This window comes from Schistocerca piceifrons, chromosome 6 (genome assembly GCF_021461385.2).
Source record: "Schistocerca piceifrons isolate TAMUIC-IGC-003096 chromosome 6, iqSchPice1.1, whole genome shotgun sequence".
Classification (NCBI taxonomy): domain Eukaryota; kingdom Metazoa; phylum Arthropoda; class Insecta; order Orthoptera; family Acrididae; genus Schistocerca; species Schistocerca piceifrons.
The window spans coordinates 113,140,464-113,163,327 of record NC_060143.1 but is presented as its reverse complement, the minus strand read 5'-3'; the positions used below and the strand labels follow the sequence as shown (position 1 = coordinate 113,163,327).

The 22,864-nt window shown below is 41.3% G+C and overlaps 1 protein-coding gene and 1 non-coding gene across 4 annotated transcripts in view; both read right to left on the bottom strand.

Moving 5' to 3' along the window:
• LOC124802520 (A disintegrin and metalloproteinase with thrombospondin motifs 16) overlaps window positions 1–22,864 on the bottom strand; it is a 479,986-nt gene that overhangs the window by 110,542 nt on the left and 346,580 nt on the right. The gene's annotated exons all lie outside the window — the stretch shown is intronic.
• Trnaq-uug lies at window positions 4,532–4,603 on the bottom strand. The gene has a single exon. It is a non-coding gene; the product is annotated as a tRNA-Gln (tRNA).

Genomic DNA, 22,864 nt, shown 5'->3' with positions numbered 1-22,864 from the left:
TTGAAGACCTCGAGAGTGTACTGTGACGTCTGTGCAGGAAAACACATGCAGGCAAACCTGTACAGGTGCACCTTAACAGGCAAACTGGAACGTGTAGGGGCCATTTCGAGACTCTCCAACCTTCTTTCAGCCATAACACATACGAACACCCCCCCCCCCCCTCTCTCTCTCTATCGAACACGCATGCACTGTTGTCAAACGAGTTTTCAAATATCAACCTAACGCATGAAAAACAATATAATGACACAACTGAATTTTTCCTCTTCTGTCAATAAACATGCCAGCGCCATTTGCACACAGTGAAACACTTTGTTGCCGGTTTTTTATTCACGGAGTAGAGTTGTTGCCTTGTAAAGCAGAAGCAACGAGTAGGAGTACTCCATACTTCGAGAGATGATAATATGGACCACAACAAGAAAAGAATGTCGTTAAGCATGGACTCTAAAATGCATACCTTAAGAGCTATGAGCATTTGCTCATCTTCGATATTGTGAAATACATCTCTTCTACTGCAAGCTGTTTGCAGTTAGGAACGACCCACAGAATGCAGTAAACAAATGACATACTTTTCTTTTATTGTCTTATGTCTGCAGCATGCAGTAACATCTATTAATGTTGTTACTGTAAACCATATTATGAATACAGATATGGATAAGCACAGAGCATATGTTGATTCGAATGGAACCAGTCTGCGTTTTGATAGCCGGCCGGGGCGGCCGTGTGGTTCTAGGCGCTACAGTCCGGAACCGTGCGACAGCTACGGTCGCAGGTTCGAATCCTGCCTCGGGCATGGATGTGTGCGATGTCCTTAGGTTAGTTAGGTTTAAGTAGTTCTAAGTTCTACGGGACTGATGACCTCAGAAGTTAAGTCTCATAGTGCTCAGATCCATTTGAACCATTTTGTGTTTTGATACGTTAGTAAAATGCTTCTACATTGTAATTTTATCTTTGCACTTGCCGGACTAATTCGTTACTATGAATTAACAGCGTAGAGGATATAGGCTCCCCAGAAAGAAATAAAATCAATAAAATCGACAACGTAGAGGATACAGGCTCCCGAGAAAGACACTTCGATTTTATTGAAATGTCTCTCTGGGGAGCCTGTACCCTCTACGTTGTCGATTTTATTTATTTATCGATTTATTTCACCTGGCATCACAGCATTGTCAAAGTTGTGATGTTTTTTGCTGTTATAGTTCTTAAATCAATTTCATGAAACATGTACTTCTCAAATTTTAGGATTCAAATTGATTCAAATGGCTCTGAGCACTATGGGACTCAACTGCTGAGGTCATAAGTCACCTAGAACTTAAAACTACTTAAACCTAACTAACGTAAGAACATCACACACATCCATGCCCGGGGCAGGATTCGAACCTGCGACCGTAGCGGTCGCGCAGTTCCAGACTGCAGCGCTTAGAACCGCTCGGCCATCTCGGCCGGCTCAAATTTTAGGAAAGTGCTTTTCACATGATAAATTTTTATGAATTGCTATTTCCTGGAATTTATGCCAAACAGACGTACTACGCACTTACGTAAACTACTTACTATGATTATTAAAACATTTCATAAATTTTATTATTTTTATTGTTATCATAATCATCATCATCATCATCATTTCATCATTGGGTGGCACTTGTGCTATTGGGAGTGGTCTCTGTCTGACCTTTGAACTGTCTTCCCCAACCGTTTAACTGGGGGACAAGCCGTGTACGTGACTCCGAAGTGCAGTGTATCTCGGTATTTTTCACGTTAGCAAATCACTGCTAAGATAGAAGCAGCGATAAGTTATGAGAAAGAAAATATTACCCTAGAACGAACTGGGGATTAAATCCAGTACTTCTGAGGTCATAATCTGGCAGTTACCCACTCAACCACCAATTTTATATCTTTTAATTAAATTTACTAAGTTCATTTCCTAAGGTGCCCTGCAATTGTCATTAAGTATCTCTCAGTATTTTAGATTCACGAATTCTGTCTTCTTACGCTTTTTGTATCAATTTCAGTTGTTATCGGTACATTACATTTTTAATGTTTTATTGAGATAGCATTCTACAAAATTAAAATTACTAAGGTCCCACCGAGAGTTGAACTCGGATTACTGCTAACCATTACACCATTTGTTTAACCGCTGAAGAAAGCATGGAAAATTATTCTCTCTCTTCCCTCTCTAACTGTTGAAATTCAGTCATTAGTTTCCTTTCTTCCTTCAGTATTTGATGCTCTTTTGTAATTAGCTGAGCATAACGATCCTCTCCTCTCGTGGTATTATCCAAGGCAGCATCTATATCCTTCAGTTGGCTTTGAATTTCTGTTACAGCTTTATTTGCTTCTCCTCTCCTTTCCTGTGCAGCTATAAATTTTACTTCAGCTTCAAGTACCCTAGTTTGTGCTCGCCTGACATCATCCATTCCAGTTACTTGTTCATACCACTTCACTAAGTCTGTTAATTTACGTTCAACAGACTTTCATGCTTCTCTGTTACTTCACTGGTCGCTGGCTGAGTGTTTGATAAAGCTTTATATAAATAAACTCTTGGTCTTCTTGCCTTTATCCTGAATACTTCGCTGACAATAGTACCTCTACAAAGAGCGCCAGCCATACCTAATTTTTCTGTATATCCAGCTATAAAACAGCTGTATGAAGGTTACTAAAATATTTACACACAGAACTACGGTGTCTGTCTGATTTGGGTAGACACATGACGTATGTAGAAGCTATAAGAAGTTTACTAGGCAAATTACAATTTTATGCTGTCTTTTGCGCCTGACTCGGTTGGATTACGTTATGGTACTATACCTAGTGCCCACTCTCCATTGCTTTATGAAATGCTATTGTGGTCCATTACCGGTTTTTATTAATATACGGAGCTTCAAATATAAGCAGTTTTATAACGTAATTCCTAAATGACAGCTTCTGGGAAATAAAGTATTGAGTCTGATACGTGTGTTACAAAAACACGCATTTTATCCAAATCAAACTATTTACAGTGTCTCATTATTCCCCATGTCACTATCACATTTGATACAACTCTTATCACCATGGGACTACGATGAGTTGTAGCATCTCGATACAAGATCTAACTATCTACAATGAAGTAGCGGTGGCTACTATAAGTTGAGATAGCTACAAAGAATGTGGGCTTGACAGACAAGTACACGCGACTGGCGCTAGATGGATAAGCAATTGTTGCGTGATTAGGAATCATTCAGCAGACTGTTCACTTGTGTTGTAACCCTCACATCTTTGCACAAGACGTGAAAACAAATCGGACGTGGGAATGCCCTCTGCATAACCGGTTCGGATTGTGGAAGGGCGGTGCGGTCGACGTCTGGCAGCAGCTGCTTCTGCTGGCTGCCTTCCTCAGACAGTAACAGTGCCACTGCTGGTTGCCTAGCATCTGTAGACGTCGAGAAAGGGGAAAGCCATTACACCGTCGATAGGATACGCAGTTACTGTAATGGGTATCCTGCGTCTTCCGCAGAGTACAAATTAAAAATGGAAATCAACATTTTTGATTGTGTGCTTTGCAAACATTTCATAGCTTCGTAAACAGTTTATTCCCCAGAGTTATTGTTTAATTATTGAGAAGTGTTACACATTCAGTATTTCACTGTTAACATTCTTGAAAATGCATCGTACTCAGAAGAACACAATGCACGAAGAACGCAGGTGGCGCCATCCACAGTGCAATCCATTAAATCCACAATCCACAGCGGTATCATCATCTAATGATGTATTCAACAGTGGTTTGTTTTTGTGACTGTTTTAGACAGCACGCCATAGAGCCCTCCTACATATTTTTGTCTCGTTTTTAACAGAGGAAAATCGATTCACAAAATTATCGGTTTTATTTGTTTACAAATTTGAAATAAACATGAAATTGTTCGTAGGGAATCATCAACCGTTCCGTCATTGGCAATGCCCGAAAAGGTTGCGCCACGGGACTAACTGTAGTGAAGGACGCACCACCTTCCGCGACAGTCTGCACGGTGTTTAAAATGTAATGTGTTTTCAGTCTGAAGATGAGTGTGTAAGGAGTGAAGCTAGTTCATACAGGAACAATTTTTCAGTAACATAAATAGCTACTTAATTATGTTTCTGGTAGAATTATCATCTGCCAACACAACAGCGTTCAATAACCTCTGCAGTGGCGAAAATAAATTTAGTGAAACTTGTTTCATTTGATCTTGTTTTCTCCATCCAAGAGAATTAGGAATCCAGGTGTCGATTTATTTCAGTGTGGGAGCTCCGACAACATTTCACTTTGTAAGCACTTCATAGTCCTAGTAAAATGTACAAAGGAAAATCAGCATTCTGGGATATTGTAAGCTCTTCAACTAAAGTAACGTGTAAAATTTTACTAAATGAATTTCTTAATGTGCTTTGCAACTAGCATTTAGTATTCCTCCATATTTGCAATCCACGAAATCAGATTTCCGTTCGCTGTAAGTATGAGTATCAGCTGTTATCGGCACATCATATTTCGGTTTTGATATTAAGACTGCAGTGAACAAATTTAAAATTCTGGAGGTCCCACCGAGATTTTAACTCGGATCGCTGGATTCAAAGTCCAGAGTGCTAACCATTACACCATGGGACCGCAACAAGTCAGAGGTTTCTGATAAAAGATCTAACTGTCTACTGTGCACTAGCAGACTGCTACTATCGGTTGAGTCAGCTGTAACGAAAAGATAACGAGAACTTAACAGACAAGTACGTCTGACTCGGTCAAGGTCATCCCGATAAAACCACACTAGCTATCAGAAAACAACCTTTTAATCACTTACATTGAACACTTAAGAGTGAAACTACCGTTAGAGACTTTAATCAATGATAATAAAAAGGCGAACACTACACACTAATAAACATTCGAACGGACATACACTGCACATTTTTTGAACACCACTACACAGGTTTTCTGTTCAAACCAACCGCGAGAAAGAAAATGCTGTGCTGTGCTGCGAAGATGCATGGTTTCGTTTTCTTTCTCGCAGTCGGATATAACTACGATAGCTGGGCATTTAAACGATTAGACAAAATTGTTTCTCCCACATATATCGTTTTTCCGTATACAACATGATTTTAAACAAAAATTGTACACTCAACTGTGTATTGTTTTCTTTTCTTCCTCGCAGTCGGTTTTAACAGAACACACTTATATTAAGATAATTGTACTTATAGCTTATCGGCTTAAGATTAGAATACAATGTATAGTCTTGCTACGTAATTTTAGTACTCTGAAGTTCTGTGGCTGTATTGTGTACTAAAAATTAAAGAACATCGTAAATAATAAAACCGTAAAACGAAAACAAACGCGTCTATTTCGTTTGTATTCTATACGATGTGTTATAATTTCGAGTTCCATTGTTCCGTACTCAGTAATGTACCACAATCCACTTTTATTTCACACGTTTATGTGAAATGTCAGGGGTCTTCACCACGGCCACCAATTAAAGGCACGTACAGCCTCTTACATCTCTAGTGATACCTATAAAAGTTAGCTTTGTACAAAAACTTTAATTTAGCACGTTTCTATATGAAAATAAATAAAGCAGCACCGATATTTGTTGGCTGCGACATTCAGTGTCTAATACACTCCATAAAAATTAAAAAATGTTTTGTTCCCTAGGTACTTGGTGTAGATTTAATAATAATTTTGCGATCACAAATTTTCACATAAAAATTTATAATCTCCTGAACTTTTCAGAAACAACATTTTTATATTCTAGCATGTAGGTAATTTCTTTGCTTTATTTGTCTCATCTGTCATATGACTGAGCCTTTCCATCACAGAGCAGTCCTAACTTACTGCAATATTATTTTCTTAAAAGACAACAAAGTAGCAATAATATGGAGATAGCGTGACGTACTGCATATGCACTACGTGGCTTCCATATAGCCCAGTTTCTTTACATATTGTCCTAAGATAGAATCTGTTTTTACGCATTTACAACAAATATCTGTTATTGTTGTGGTCTTAACCCACATACATTTCTGAATGCTTTCGGTGGTAAGGCTTTGGTCTCCCTCTACAATTTTTACCCCTACCCTTCATTCCATAACCAAATTGACAGTCCCTTGACGGCTCAGTATGTGTCCTATGAACTGGTCGCATCTTTTTCTCGAATTATGCCATACATTTATTTTTTCCCCAGTTCGATTCAGTAACTCCTCATTTGTTATTCGATCTATCTGTCTAATCTTCAGAATTCTTCTGTGGCACCAAATTTCAAAAGCTTCTAGTCTCTTCTTGTCTCAACTGTATATCGTCCATGTTTCACTTCATGTAAGGCTACACTCCAAACAAGTATCTTCAGAAAAGACTTTCTAGGACTTAAATTTATATTCGATGCAAAAAAATGTATCTTTTTTCAGAAATATGTTTCTAGCTATGGCCAATCAGCATTTATTTCCTTTATACCTCAACCATCATTAGCTATTTTGGTGCCCAGAGTACTGAACTCCTCTGCAACTTTTAGTTTCTCATTACCTAATGTAATTCCCTCAGCGTCACCTGATTTGATTCGACTACATTTCATTATCGTAGTTTTACTTTTGTTGATTTTGATCTTACAATCTCTTTTCAAGACACTATCAATTCCGTTCAACTGCTATTCGAAGTCAGCTGCTGTTTCAGAGGTAAATACTGTGTCATCGTCCAACTTTCAAATTTTTCCTTGGTCTCCCTTACAGCATGCTCAGTATGCAGACTAGTAACATCGGGGATAGGCTACAACCTGTCTCACTCCCTTCTCAACCACTGCTTTCCGCTCACGCGCCTCGACCCTTGTAACTGCAGTCCGGTTTCTGTATCAGTAGTAAATAACCTTTCGCTTCCTGCATTTCATCCTTGCTACCTTCGGAATTTCTAGTCAACATTGCCAAAAACTTTTTCTAAATCTACAAAAGGACCGCTACGGTCGCAGGTTCGAATCCTGCCTCGGGCATGGATGTGTGTGATGTCCTTAGGTTAGTTAGGTTTAAGTAGTTCTAAGTTCTAGGGGACTGATGATCACAGCAGTTAAGTCCCATAGCGCTCAGAGCCAATCTACAAATGCTATAAACGTAGGTTTCCCTTTTTGCAACCTATCTTCCACACATAAAGCCCCCGTCACGTTTTTATCACTGTATGTGAAGGCTAATCTCGTGAACTATTGAACGGACTTTGGTGTGGTATTCGATAACAGACTGATTCTCGTGGAAGATTTGTGTGTAGAATTTATTAGCGCCACGCCGGACAAGTTGTCCGGCCGTTGATATTTAGCGCTACCTGTACGAAGCTGGGGCGGATCACTAGTCTTAATACATATCATAGGGAGTATTTCTGTATTGCTCGCAAACCGAAACTAATCTTCCCCGAGGTCGGCCTGAACTAGTTTTTCCGTACTTATGTGAACAATTCGTTTCAATATTATGCAAACATGACTTATCAAGCAGATGCTTCGATAGTATTCTCACCTGCTTGCCGTGGCATTGGTATAATTACATTCATTCTGCAGTCTGAGAGTATTTCGCCGGTCTTATACATCTCACACAGCAGGTGTTATAGTTTTGCTACAGCTGTCTGGTCCAGGATCTCAATAATTCTGAAAATATGCCATCTACCCCAAGGGACATTTTTTTTTTCCATTAGGTCTTCCAGAGATCTGCCAAACTCGTTTCGCAGTATCATATCTCCCGTCTTATCTTCATCTACTTTCTTTTATCTTTTTAAATATTGTCCTGAGATTTGTTCCCCTTATAAGGACCCTCTCGATCCTCTCTATACTCCTTCAACCTTTCAACTTTCCCTTCTTTGCTTAATACTGGCTTTCCACCTGACCTCTTGATGTTCATCCAGTTGTTTATCTTTTCTCCAAAGGACTCTTTAATTTTCCCATAGGCGGCACCTATCTTCCCGTAGGTATACTGTACATGCTTCTATATCTTGCATTTGTCCTCTAACCATTCTTGTTTATACATCTTGCATTTGTCCTCTAACCATTCCTTTTTAGACGTCTATATTCTCTTTCGTCTGCTTCATTCGCTGCGTTTTTATGTTTTCTCCTTTCGTCAGTTAAATTCAGTATCCATGGACTTCTACTGGGATTTAATTTTTTTCCTATGTGATCCTATGCTGCATTCGCGATTTCATCTCTCAAAGCTATCCATTCATCTTCTATTACATTCCTTTCCTCTGTTTCAGTCCAACATTCCAAAGTGCTCTCTCTTAGATTCTCATAAACGTCTTGTTCCTTCAGTTTATTCAGGTTTAATTTCCTATCTTTTTGCAATTTATTCCGCACTGACCTGCAGTTCATAATCAATAAATTATGGTCAGAATCGAAATCTGCCGAAATTTATAAGGAAAGAAAACGCATCATATTTTAATCTAGAACGGTTTGAGATCTCTCCGACTTTGGAAATGTAACAAGGAGCAAAACGTTGCAAGCAGCCATAGTTACTGTATGGGAATAATTTATACAACTGTAAGAGTACGAGACTTAAATCCATCTTCAGACAAAGCATTACATATCGCTTAGAAGATAACTACTAGTATCTATTAAATTCGTGTTTCTGTGCTTGTAGTCAGTAACATCCGTTCAACGGAATAAAAACGATAGGTCCCACCGAGATTTGATCTCGGATCGCTGGATTCAGAGTCCAGTGTGCTAACCATTGCATCGTTACAGATATTTTTCCCGTTTTTATGTCTAACCACCAAGAAAGGAGCATTTTATTTCCTGGTTTTATATTGATTTAGCGATACGAGACTCACTACTTGATGTTACATTCGATGAGATCTGACCAAAGTTAGCTAAATCTCCCGTGAATTAAAACCACTTCGTGTACATCTTCAAAGGCTCCGCGTAGAAGGAACACTATTAATATCGCTTCATCTCTCCCGCTGCCGATTGTTATGTACCCGGACTTAATTCTGTCGACAGTGGATTACAACAGACAGAATAAGGTCACTCCCGAACATATATTTGTACTTCATTGTCAGTAACATCAAAAATTTACCGAGCGAGGTGGCGCAGTGGTTAGCACACTGGACTCGCATTCGGGAGGACGACGATTCAATCCCGTCTCCGGCCATCCTGATTTAGGTTTTCCGTGATTTCCCTAAATCGCTTCAGGCAAATGCCGGGATGGTTCCTTTGAAAGGGCACGGCCGATTTCCTTCGCCATCCTTCCCTCACCCGAGCTTGCGCTCCGTCTCTACTGACCTCGTTGTCGACGGGACGTTAAACACTAATCTCTCCTCCTCCTCTCTCCTCCATCAAAAATTTCGTTTTGAAGCACGACGATCATTGTGAACAGGGCATGTTTTTGTGGACAACGCTTGTGGCTGCATGTCGTACAGTAGTGTTAATTGGAAAAGTCGCGAGAATGTTCTGGGTTTGCTGTAGGCGTCATGAATCAAAATGGACAGTGAGCTACTGTTTTGCTCTCAGCATTAGCACATAATGAGGAAAGACAGTATCTCCGTCACCGACTTCGTTATTATGTGCTGCGTGAAACTGGAAAGGCGAGAAAAACTTTTATCTAACGTCGGCTGCTTTTGCTGGTGCATTACTGAACGGATACGTTCACTCTCAAAATATCCGGCTCAGAAGGCCCAAACAGCGATGATGGAAATAGTAAGGGACGGTGAGGCGGTGATGCAAGCGACGAAGTTTTTATCTGTCAATAAACAGCGGTCGCGAAAAGTTTTGATGTCCAAAAGATTCGCGGCGAACCAAAATTTTTTGATAATAGCAAATTTCGCTTTACATAACTTATGGAAAAGGACAGAAGAAGTATCCAAGGATGCTGTACTCAGTTCGTATAAGAGCCGAAATTACCTGTCTTGTAGGGGAGTTAAAGTAAAAAAGGTTAAAGCGAGGGGAGGAACGTTAAGGTCCCGCGGACGAAGACAATTAAGGAAGGAAATCGGGCGAAAATCTCTAAAGGCGCAATGATGTCATTCGCCTTAGCGACCTAGGAAAACTACAGCAAAATGTCCGGACGGGTATTTGAATAGCCGTCATCCCGGAAACAAGTCCAGTGTGTTATCACTGCACCATCTCGCTCTGCTACAGCAAAATGTCCGGACGGGTATTTGAATAGCCGTCATCCCGGAAACAAGTCCAGTGTGTTACCACTGCACCATCTCGCTCTGGGGTAGCTACAGTGAGAACATTGCCAGACAGCTCATGTGTACAAGCAGAAGCAAGATTTTTACGCATTAAAAAACAGCCCAGAGCCTTAACTGCAAGATTTTTCTGCCTGAAATGTTGATCACTCGTGCAACCTGCGATAAACGTCAACATAAATTTCTCGCACTGTTCCCCGTCGAGGCGCGGCTTGCCCTCCGCCATTAGACACACGGCAGACGCGGCTAATGCCCAGGAACAGAGATGCCAGGTCTAGTGCTGCGAAATGCCACGTCACACAGCGGCCAGAGCTTCAGGCAATTACGAGGCACTGCCGCCGCGCAGGGAGAGCCATTTATGGGACGAGCTGGGAGAACTTTCCCTCCCAGAGGTCACAGATGTGCCACTGCCGCGTCTGTCGTGAGAGCAATTCCCTTGCGATTATTACTTGATTCGAAAAATCCATTCGTCCATATAGCTGTCTCCTGTATTATCATTTTCTCTCATTAATTTGCCGTTACCAATCTTTTTCTTAGCAGTGGCCTCTCCACTAGCTGAAGGCAGATTTCTGTTGCTATTTAAATCGTTGATTCTGTAGAGCTTCACTACACGCTTCACAACTTAATCGTTTCTATATATTTTTTTCAATTTGTGGAAAGGCGAGACATGTTTGCGCATATGCTGAGTAGCGCTTTGGAAATGACTTGCATGTTCTAGCCAACAACTGATTCGTGAACTGCAACTTAATGCATCTTTTACTAATACAAAAACCTGTTAAACGCAGTTTGTACAATACATTGAAGAGTACGCATATATTAGTTGGACCATTGTTGACTGGCTACCGTTACGCATTTGCGTAAACCATCAGAATACTTTACTGAGAAAGATAAAGTTGGACGTTTTAAACTTTTTATTGCCATCGTAATAGTGGGGAGATCCCAAGACGCCTGTAATTGTGTATGTAACCGTCTTGAAATGTACAACGAAACTGTATTTGATTTACTACAGCCCGAAACAGAGTAGGTAATATCTGAAAACATTATCATGTTAGACAGGGAATACAAGAGAAACAATCAATAGAAAATATTTCCAGCCACTGAACGGAACTGAGGTATAATATTGAGCTGAAGAAAACACTAAATACACTAGCAACAAATGGAGGAATCACGTTGGACTTTAGAGAACGATACCTCAATAGTGACACTTGGATGCGACTCACATGGTCGGAGAAATTAGGTATCTTGTTTTATCACATTGATGGCGTTTCAGAAATCGTGCTCGACACTTGTATAGTCTGAAATCAGTAGTATTGTGCTATGGACGGGTTTCAGCGTGGTCTGACCTGTATTTCTTACAGAATTCAATGAAACCTATGGACTATGGCAGTACTGACCATATTAAAATTTTCCTAGCTATTGTGCTTTGACTCTACACAACTTTCATTTCGTGGACGTGAGGAGAGTAGTGAGTGTGGCAGAAGGGCAGGGGCAAGGGAGCGGCGGATAGGGGGGCTGCATGTCATGGCTCGCAATCAACTGAAGGAAATTGTCGTTACAGTATAGTGGTGTACTCCCGCCTAGATTTGTGGTTGACCAATTTCTGTCGTCTCTCCGCACGATCTATTCTCGTTCCAGGTATTGCCAAACAGCAGTTTCCTAGCTGCAAAGTGTGTTTCGGTGCAGGCGATTTCTTAACAGCGGCAGTATTTACAGTTTCTGCTACTAATAAGTAAATGTGTAGAATTAGGACAAATATGTGTACTATTAAAGTTTGGACCTTAGCGTCAAATGCCGGCCGGTGTGGCCGAGCGGTTCTAGGCGCTTCAGTCCGGAACCGCGCTGCTGCTACGGTCGCAGGTTCGAATCCAGCCTCGGCATGGATGTGTGTTATGTCCTTAGGTTAGTTAGGTTTAAGTAGTTCTAAGTTCTAGGGGACTGATGGCCTCAGATGTTAAGTCCCATAGTGCTCAGAGCCATTTGAACCATTTTTTTAGCGTCAAATGTAAACAAACAATGTTACGTACAAATTTCTTTATCGTGTCGGTGACATGCTCACCTCCTATGCAGGATGTTAAAGTATTGCATATTCTTAGAGGCTGTAGGATGGACAAAAACAGAAGTAGATTCTGCAACATCACTTACGAGAGGAAGGAGAAATTTAATAGAATGCAAAAGAAAAGAGTGACTTTCCTACCTTGAGATATGAAGCATACTGTTATTAATAGGTCTGATAGCGTTCTATCCAAGAATGAAATACGTACTTGCCATAGCAGGAAGCTATGTAGTTGTACCTCCTAGAATACGAGCGGAAGACACTGTTGCTAATACAGAAGCTGAAATACATTTTTTACCTAAATCAACTGCAGATGGAATAAGGATGGACTCAACCAGGATACTGCTTAGGAGCGAACAACGTAGCAGTACCTTAACGAAAAGTGAGAGGAAAGGTCTGCAAAATTTAAACCCTGATACGGAAATTCCAATTCTTTTCGAATTATATCAGCAGAAAAGGGCAATACTACAGTGCAAATATAGCAGTAAAATTGAGGACATATTAGGACCAGAAAGATAAAGAGACGTTAAGGGAGATCCCACAATGTCTGTTCTTGTGACAATTAATAAGCTAATAAAAGTCTCTTAGATTTCTCCCATTGACAATGAGGATCTCATCAACTCATAAGCATTGTTACAAAGACTGTATGGTTCACTGCATATTCACAAACCTGGTATTCCATTAAGACCTATTGTTAACACTATTGATTATCTGGCCTATGGAACTGCCAAACACTTAGCCACTCGTCTACGGCTGTTTGTAGGAAAAACTGACAATTGTATTAAAAAAATTCTGACCATTTTATCGAAAAATTAAAATCTTTCAAGTTGATTCCAAGTGATGTTACGTTTTGATGTTGTGTCACTATTTACGATGGTTCCTATAATGGGGTGTTCTCACATTTGGAAAGTACTTTCGCAAAGGATATTGCAGATCTCTTTTAACATCGTCTCACATCAGCTTACTTTCAATGAGACAACAGATTCTGTGAGACAACTGACAGTGTGACTATGGGGAACCCACTGAGCGCAGCTGTAGCAAGTTTTGATAAGGAAAAATTTGGAGTAGCAGTCCTTCAGATAGCGATTGTTGATGATACTTTCTTTGTATTGTCTCAGGGAGAGAAAGATCTCTCAGAATTTCTACATTTTCTGAATGATATTAATTCTAATATAAACCAGCCCGGATAGCCGTGCGTGTTAAAGTGCCGCTTGCGGGACGTGGAGGTGGCCGGCCCCAGATTGAATCCGCCCGGCGGATAACGACGATGGTCGGTGTGCCGGCCGGTCTGCATGTGGTTTTTAGGCGGTTTCCACCCAATACTAGGCGAATACTGGGCCGGTAACCAGGTCCCGCCTCAGTTATACGATTCGCATACATTTAGAAAACTTTCACGTGAATTACGCTACACGCAGACTGTTGGGGTACGTATATTCCATCCTGAGGGGTAACTGGGTGGCGATAGGAACGGCATCTGGTTACCCCTTAAACTGATCATGCCAAATGTGTTCATAACCATGCCGACCCTGCGCCGAGGAGGGACAAAGGCGAAAGAGAAAGAAGAAAAAAAAGAAGATATTAATTCTAATACAAAGTTAATCGTGGAAAAAGAGAAAGAAGGTCAGATTTCATTTTGGATGTACAGGTACTTTGAAAACCCGACGGAACTATAGGGCACAAAGTCTTCAGAAAGCTCACTCACATGGATAGATACCTTCATAGAAATTCCTACCATTGAAAAAAAAAGAAATTATTCTATGGCATTTATCGGCCGGGGTATCCCCGTCGGGGTTCGGTCGCCGTATTGCGAGTCTTTTTAGTTGACGCCACAACGGCGACTTGCGGGTCAATGATGATGAGAATGGTGATGAAGGACGCACAACACCCAGTCACCTGACGGGAATCGAACCCGGGCCCCCTTGCGTGGTGGGCGGTAAAGCTACCGCTGCGCTACGGAGGCGGACATTCCTACCATTATCCTACGCAGTTAAGAGGAGTGATAAAAACATTGATGGGCCGTGCTAAGGAAATCTGTCCTTGCAGGGCGAGCTCGATCATTTAAGAAACTCCGTCGGAAGAAACGGGAACTCCGACAAAGACATAAAAAGGGCACTACACACTAAAAGATCTGGAGCTTCTAATGAAAAAGAACCATGTAAAGGGAAAGTTTTTCTTCCATTCGTAAAAACGGTCACAGATCATATCAGCAGAATGCTCACAAGACGTGGTACTGATACAGTGTTTAAACCAACAAGAAAGGTTCCGGAATATTTGAACACCGCTAAGGACCTACGCCCAGAGATTGCCACAGCAGGAGTATATAAAATCCCTTGTAAATGTTGTCAAATGTACAGAGGAATTACAAAAAGAAGCAAAAACATTCGCCTTAAGGAAAACAAGAGCTGTTGAGGTTCGGGAAATAAAGATGAATCCTCGGTAGAAGATTGTCCACCGGGACCAGGGAACCACCAAATTAGTTTCTCTAAATCTATAGTTTTATCAAGATTTAATCAATGCTATGCTAGGATGTAAATAGAGGTCATAGAAACTCAAAAGCACAAAAAAAACATTAACAGGAAAGGAGCGTCATTGAAATCAGACAAATTGCGGGCCTTAATACTAAATGAAGACTTGCGCGGAAAAACAGGCTAATCCTCAAATGTAAAAAAACTTACAGATAAGTGTTGCTGGGTGTGAGACCAATGTCAATTTTGTTAGTTTCCGTATCCAGCAACAGATGGCAACACTTACCTCTAAGATTTTACATTTGAGGGCTGGTCCGTTTTTCTGCACATGCCTTCAAATAAACAACGCCAACTCTTCCCTACTATAAGTTTCTTAACACACATCACTGTTGATTTTCTCTGGTGACCCCTCTGCTTGACCTCTCTAGCGAACTGTCATGACTCTACTTCTTCAGTTTGTTGAAGCAGAGGAGGGTTGCAAGATCTTCAGGGGCAGGATTCTTCCTGCCTGATCGCCACTCCTCCTTCACCCACTTCTCCGAGACGTGATAAATGTGCTCCCAGTCCTGAAGGCTGAAGATCGGATTGGCGCTGATTGTCCGTAGTTCCTTCCGCGACACCAAATCGTACAACATGCTACGAATGTGGCAGAGGTCGTACGGTTCAGGTGGAAGGCGAGGCTTGGGGGTGTCCGCTGGTGCGTAACACACATCGGCGCGACTCCGTGGTCTTCAGGCATCGGCCTGATGACGTCACGAAGTGACCGTTGTACTGGCACGTGTAAACTGCTCGGCTTCTGAAGTTGTTTGAGACTGGAGCTGCTCCCTGAGTCGCTATAGCCTCTGATGGTGTTGTCAGCATTGTAAGACGAAACGTTAGGCAGAGGAATGTGCCTCGGACCACTGCCTAATGTCCATATAACTAAAATTATCAGTAATCGGTGCAAGACTGATAGCTTAATGTATATCGGAAATTAAGTAAGGTTCCGGGTTTGTTAGCTTCAATGTCGTAGAGACAACAATCTTAACCGCCGCACAGGATGACCACAAGTGTTTGACAAACGGACTTGACGCAGCCTCCATACAACCACACGTGGCAATCGACGAGTTACTTAGTCGCCGATTCGAATGAGAAGTGTCAGGGAGCCATTTCTAGTAGGACTGTGCGTAGAACAATTAACCACATAGGCTTCTGCAGTCGACGGCCGAACATCACATCCTGTGCCTCCTCATGACTTTAAGAAATGTGTAAGAAGGAAAGAAGGAAAACTGATGCTTACAGGCCCGTTGAAGTCGAGGCTGCTAGAAAGAGAGCACGAGCTCAGATTGAACAACGTCGAAGAAGAAAAGCGGCTGTGTCTTTTCAAAGGAACCACCTGGACGTTTGCCTCAAGCGATTTAAATAGGCAACGGACATTAAAATCTGGACGGCAGGACGGGGATCTGAACCTGATCCTACCGACAGCGATTCCGTTTTCCTACCCAATGTGCCACTTTTCTCACGTATCGTGTACTCGGACCGACTATTCTTAAACGATCTATAGCTAGAAGCGGTAGCGGCATTTTATGCTGATAACACGCAGGCTGTTAAGTACGTTCCTTTAGGCGTCACGCAGAGCTGGTAATACACAATCTACAGGAGAGTTTATCTCGGCCCATCAATCATCGCTTACGCCGTCAGGGCATGACCTCGAGTCAGTTTCACATTTCTTGCGTCACAGTCAGCGCTGTAAATGCAGCCTGAGCCTTCCCGAAAGACAAACCTCCTTTTTTTCTTAGTTTGTTATATCTTGTGTTGCATAAGCCGGAAGAAGGTATTCCGCGAGAGTCGAGGCGACCCATGCGTTAGAGGGTCTTCTTTTGAGGATAGCTCGTTGCCCGCGCCAAATGTCAGCCGGTGGAGATAACCCGGAAGTTTGCGAATGTGCCACTTCATGCCACGCCGTTGTCGCCTACATGACACGCTGTAGGAACACAATGGCGATTCACAAATTATGTCCTAAAAATCGTAGCATCGAGGCACATAAAAACAACAAGAATCTGACGGCACACGAGCAACACAAAAACTGGACATGGCTATAAAATATAAATTAAAACAATAATTATTCGTGTCATTAACTTTTTATTTTCTACCACCACTTTTTATTTTCTACCATCGCGTGTTTCGATGGCGTATACCCTTATCTTCATATGTATCAGTGAATTACATTACATTCTTTTTTGCTAGATGTAAGCTGTAGTCTGTTTTGAGTTTCATTTCGCTAGAAATAAAGTACGATCAGCACTTGTTAACGTAGTATGGCACTGAAATTACAATTTTAAATAGAAATAAAGCTGCTTACTGTATGTTACAGTAGGAAGAACCCTGAGTGTCCTTATAAATATACATTTTCATCTTTAGCCGTGCCGCAAACACAAACTAATATCATAATCAATCCAGAGATTGTGCAGAAGTAGAAATATAGTGCCTTGTAAATCAAAGAGATTAATTACCAGCTTTCATTGCGAATGAAAGATACAGGTAAGAAATATATGAGTTTAACTCTTTACAACGTTTTTGCTTAAGAATGTTATTACGGCCTTCAGGCCAAAAGCAAACTGAAATGTCGTTAATTCAAAAACTAAAACTAGGAAAAATAAAAAACTTTCAGCTTAATTATTTGTTAATGTAACGGTTTGTGGATTTGGGAGTTTTTTCATTATTTATATCTCTTAGAAACAGATAGTAGTATTTTTTTCATCACAACAGAAAATTTGGGCGCTACCTATCAGTGACAGCGCATGATCCTTTTAAGAAGCTTGTCAAGTATGTACAGTGACTGTTACTATTAACTATCTTTGAGTGACCTAAATGACTCCCTAAACTCCAAACCAACATGTGAACAAATAAATATACTGAAATGTAGGTTTATAAGTTTTTTGCATTAACGATACTGTTAAGGAAAAAGATTCTAAAGCGTTAAACCTTTCTATATTTGTTATCTATATCTTTCATTCGCAATGTAAGATGGTAATGAATTCTCCATGACTTACAGGGAACTGCATTTCTATATCCGCACTGTGGATTGTTTGTGTTACTGGCTCGTATTTGTGGGACGTCTAAAAATGAAAAGGCATATTTATGAAGACACTCAGCGTTCGTCCTGCTGGAACATATTGTACGTAGCTTTATTATAATTTAAATTTGTAATTTCACAGTCATATTACATTAACAAGGGCTGATTATTCCTTATTTATAGCAAAATGAAACTCAAAACAGAAAACTGGTTACATGCAGTAAACAAGAATGTAATGTAACGCACTGATCCCATGAAGATAGTCTCTAGAAAAGCTTCAAGGGAGAAAATAAAAGGTGACTGAGACATATAATTGCTTTAATTTATCTTTTACGCTACAAACAGTTTCCAAATCACCATCCAACGTAAACGATATGAAAACAGTGCGTGGCTTGTGGCTGACCTAATATACGCTTTTACCTTGCACGTTGTCTTACCGTGGATGGCAGAGGGCACGAATATATCGAATCACTCCCCCCCCCCCCCCCCCAGCCCTTTTCTTCCCCTATTTCATTAGCGAATGTTTCGTGGGAAGAAATGATGACGACATCCCCTGTATAAGCCCGCCCTGCATTTCCCTGATTTTAGGCTCGTGGTCATTACACGAAATGTATTTTGATGAAGTAACTGTTTTTATTTTTTAGAATGAGTGGTTCACTCAGCAGTTGCGGTGTAGGAGAGAGGTACCAGCAGAAGTGAGGTTACGAGGGCGGGCCCTGAGTCTTGCCTGGATGTCTTAGCCGAGAGCAGAGTTCTCGTTTCGATTACCTGCCTGGCACGCAGTTTTAATCTGCCAGCAAGTTTCAACGTGCCTTTTTTTACTCGTTTTGGGTCTCGATCGAGAAATTTTTTAAAGACTCCCTGCAATGCACAGTGCTTCTGCTGTCGTGTCTACCATTAAATTTATTGAGAATTTCTCTCAGGCTGACTAAACGAACCCGTGACGAAGCGCGCAGCTGTTCGTTGAATATTTTCCGTTTCCTCCGTTATTTCAGCTTGCTAACACATCTAGATTTACGTGTCCATTATCGCCTAAAATCTCTCTGGACACTTGACGATTGATGCTGATTTCAGAGGTTGATCATAAGTTGTAAAGTAAACGAGATGAGATTTATTTCTGTTTGCGCGAATTACATTACATTTATTGTTGAGGATCTGTCACCAAACTTTACGTCAGGCGCTGAACATCCGCAAGAGTCTCAAAAGAGTTACATACGCTACCCACAAGTCATTTACAGGCGTCTCTGAACGGTAGTCGGGCAGTGCAGTACTTTGAAGTAAGCTGGGTGCTACCCTCACTTCTGGCACGCTCTCCTGTTGTGAATGACATACGGAGTTTAGTTTGCTAAGGCGTCGCTCGGTCGAGTCTCTCATCTGTTCCAGTGTTCCGTATGCGCATAACTCGTTTACTAGACGACGGTGCATGACGGAACCGAAGGCTTTCCCGAAGTTAAGTGATTCGGTAACAACCTAAGCTCCGTAATACGCTGTCCTCTGGATCTCGAGATTTTCATACAATCAGTATTTGCAGAAACCATGTTGGTTTATACGTAGGAGACATTTGGACTTCAGAACAGTCGTCATACACGGGCACAAAATGTGTTCCGTTATTCTAAAACACAAAGAATGCAGGCTGCAGCAGTTGCACAGAATAGACTAGTGTGGAGAATTGCATCAAGCTACCCTTCGGACTGAAACCCGCAAAAATTACAATTCTACAACACACAGGTCCATAACTGTACGGATCCTTTGATCCTTCTTACACATGGAAAAAGAGTTTCGCCTTTCTCTTTTCTCGTGACACGCTTCATTACTCCAGCGACGTACGATAAGCTGTTTCCGATTTAGCGCCCAGTTCTTTCGCATGTCGATACAATATCTAATGGGTTATCCATCAATCCCAGTGGTTTGCCCTCTACGGAGCACCGTGATCTGATTTTCAGTTCTGTGTTCGTTATACGTATGTGTGCCAATTTTCGATGTGCACCGATCGTAGCTAGGAACTGTTTTCTGATCTTCTTCGCCGAAAGAACTTCGAAAGACTGAATTTACGATTTCAGCTTTCATTTTACGTAGGACCAAATCTGTTTATGGTTTTTTGACAGTTCAGCAAGTAAGATCTTGGTTTCGCAATCATTGAACGCTTCTCGCATTGCTACCTTTATGCTTGTTTTTAGTTCGTGGAGCTCCTGTTTCTCACAAGAATTCTGTTTCGTTTGAATCTACCGTGCAGTTATCACTGCTTTCGTAGTAAATTCCTAATAACAGTATTGAACCATGGTATGTCCTTTTCATTCCTCACTACGTTACACGGTACAAATGTACCTACAACATGACCCGAAACTGACTTAATTTGATTGAAATACCTTCCACATTAATGTTTTTAATAGGCTGTCGTTGACAGGTTTAACGTACTGTTCCATACTATTATAAATAAAAAACCATATAGAATATTCTTGCGTTGTGTAATCATCAGATCTACTATTATTTCATATTTTGTAAGAGGCGTTTGTGTGTGATACTTAGCAAGTTACTGCTTATACACTGAGGTGAAAGAAGTCATTGGATTTCTCCTAATATCGTGTCGAATCTCCTTTTGTCCGGCTTACTGCACCAACTCGACGTGGCATGGACTCAAAAAGTCGTTGGAAGTCCCCTGCAGAAATATTGAGCCATGCTGCCTTTATAGCCGTCCGTAATTGTGGGAGTGTTGCCGGTGCAGGATTTTGTGCACGAACTGACCTCTCGATTATATCCCTTAAATGAACGATGGGATTCAGGTCGGGCAATTTGGGTGGCCAAATGTGTCTGTGTGTATTCCTAAGGGACCAAACTGCTTAGGTCATCGGTCCCTGGACTTACACACTACTTAAAGTAACTTATGCTAGGAACAACACACACACCCATGCCCCAGGGAGGACTCGAACCTCCGGCGGGAGTGGCCGGTGGCCAAATCATTCGCTCGAAGTGTCCAGAATGTTCTTCAACCAAATCGCGAACAACTGTTGCTCTCTGACATAGCGCATTGTCATCCATAAATGTTTGGTCGTTATTTGGGAACCTGAAGTCATGGATGGCTGAAAATGGCCTCCAAGTAGCCGAACATAACCATTTCTAGTCAATGATCGGTTCAGTTGGGCCAGAGGACCCAGTCCATTCCAAACAAACACAGCCCACACCGTTATGGAGCCGCAACGAGCTTGCACAGTGCCGTGTTGACAACTTGGCTCCATGGCTTCGTGGGGTCTGCACCATAGCCGAAACCTACCATCAGCACTCACCAACTGAAATCCGGACTTCTTTGACCAGGCTCCGGTTTTCCAATCGTCTAGAGTACAACAGATATGGTTACGAGCCCAAGACAGGCGCTGCAGGGGATGTCGTGCTGTTAGCAAAGGCTCTCGTGACGGTCGTCAGCTGCCGCAGCTCATTAAAGCCAAATTTCGCCGCATTGTTCTAACGGAGAGGTTCGTCGTACGTCCCACATTGATTTCGATGGTTATTTCACGCCGTGTTTCTTGTCTGTTAGCACTGACAACTCTTCACAAAAGCCTCTGCTCTATGTTGTTAAGAGAAGACCGTCGGCCCCTGCGCTGTCCGTAGTGAGACGTAATGCCTGAAATTTGGTATTCTCGCCGCGCTCTTGACACTGTGAGTATCGGAATATTGAATTCCTTAACGATTTCCGAAATGGAATGTCTCATGCGTTTAGCTCCAATTACCATTCCGCATTCAAAATCTGCTAATTCCCGTCGTTGAGGCCATAATCATATGGGAAACCGTTTTACTTGAATCATCTGAGTACAGATGATAACTCGACCAATGCAGGGCCCTTTTATACCGTGTGAACACGAAACTAACGCCATGTCTGTATGTGCATATCTCTCTTCCACGACTTTTGTTGCCTCAGTGTACAACCTGAAGAAGGTCCTAAGCTGACCGAAATCGGTTGTTTAATAAAGTACAGCTGTAAACATACAATGAAGTTTCTCGAGTAACTGTTTTGTTCGAATGTTCAAATCATTTTTAGCCTATTTTTTACACTAATTAGGCAGAAATATCTTTGTGTGTTTCTTAACTTTTAGTTCAACCTCAGTGATCAACGACGCTACGATAGCCTTATGTTAGCTGTAACTGATTACTATCTTTATGTTCACGATTGTGTCAACATTTTATCCTTTACAATATTCGGTGGTTTTGAAATACAGACTAAAGAACGAAGAAAAACTGCTTACGCCCAGGATTAGAACGAAAATTGTGCTTGATTGCATAATATTTTATTCGGAAAATTTCGTCCCTTGTCACTAGGTAACTCTCTAGTGTCATGTTATTTCTTGAAAATTATCAAAGCCATCATGAGGAATTCTTTTAATACTATGGTACCATCAGTCTGCAAGTAAATTTTCCTGGATGTTCCTCTTAAAGCCAGAAAGGAAAATCGTTGCATTAGTTTCCTCATTGCACATGAGAATTTCTTTAAAACGTGTTTTATTTTTCCTACTACCTTTCTGTTCTTCGCTAGTAAGAGTGATCTGCGGAAGCACTTTATCCTACTGTTTCCGAATTACTTCCGTAACGTCTCTGACGCAATTACCGGGAAGTTCACGATCGCAAAGCGGAATAAGCAATTACAGAACTTTCGGCCCTCCAGAAACTGACAGTTTTAGCGTGTTGTTAATCTCGCACACCGTAATTTCTCTTTCTCATTTTAAAATAAAGACCCGACTGTCATCAAGACTTCAGGAAAAAGAAAAGAAAATCGTTGAACAGATGGGTGATTTTCACTTGGTAAATAAAGAGTCTTTTCCCTTCAGAGAGGAGGTAGAGTAGAGATACCTTCACATTCTTACTAGGGAGCTTGGAAAAGTGCCAAATAGTAATGGATAAAATGTTAAAAACGTAAATTATGCTTTGGTCTGGCTCTGTCAGAAAGCTTCAGAATTCATCTTCCAAGAAGGTTATTGAATACGAAACAGCTCTGTTTGGATTTGCACATTTACCACAGAAACTATATTCTGATTTACGTAATTTAAAGGTTTGTGGTTTTGCCCACAGTGCTGAAGAAACAATTAAAAAGAGAACGTTGTTAGTGATTTCGGTCGCTGATGGCAATTGTGAAGACAGAATGTGGATTATTTCCAGTCGTATTTGAGTGAGATGGTGCATACAAC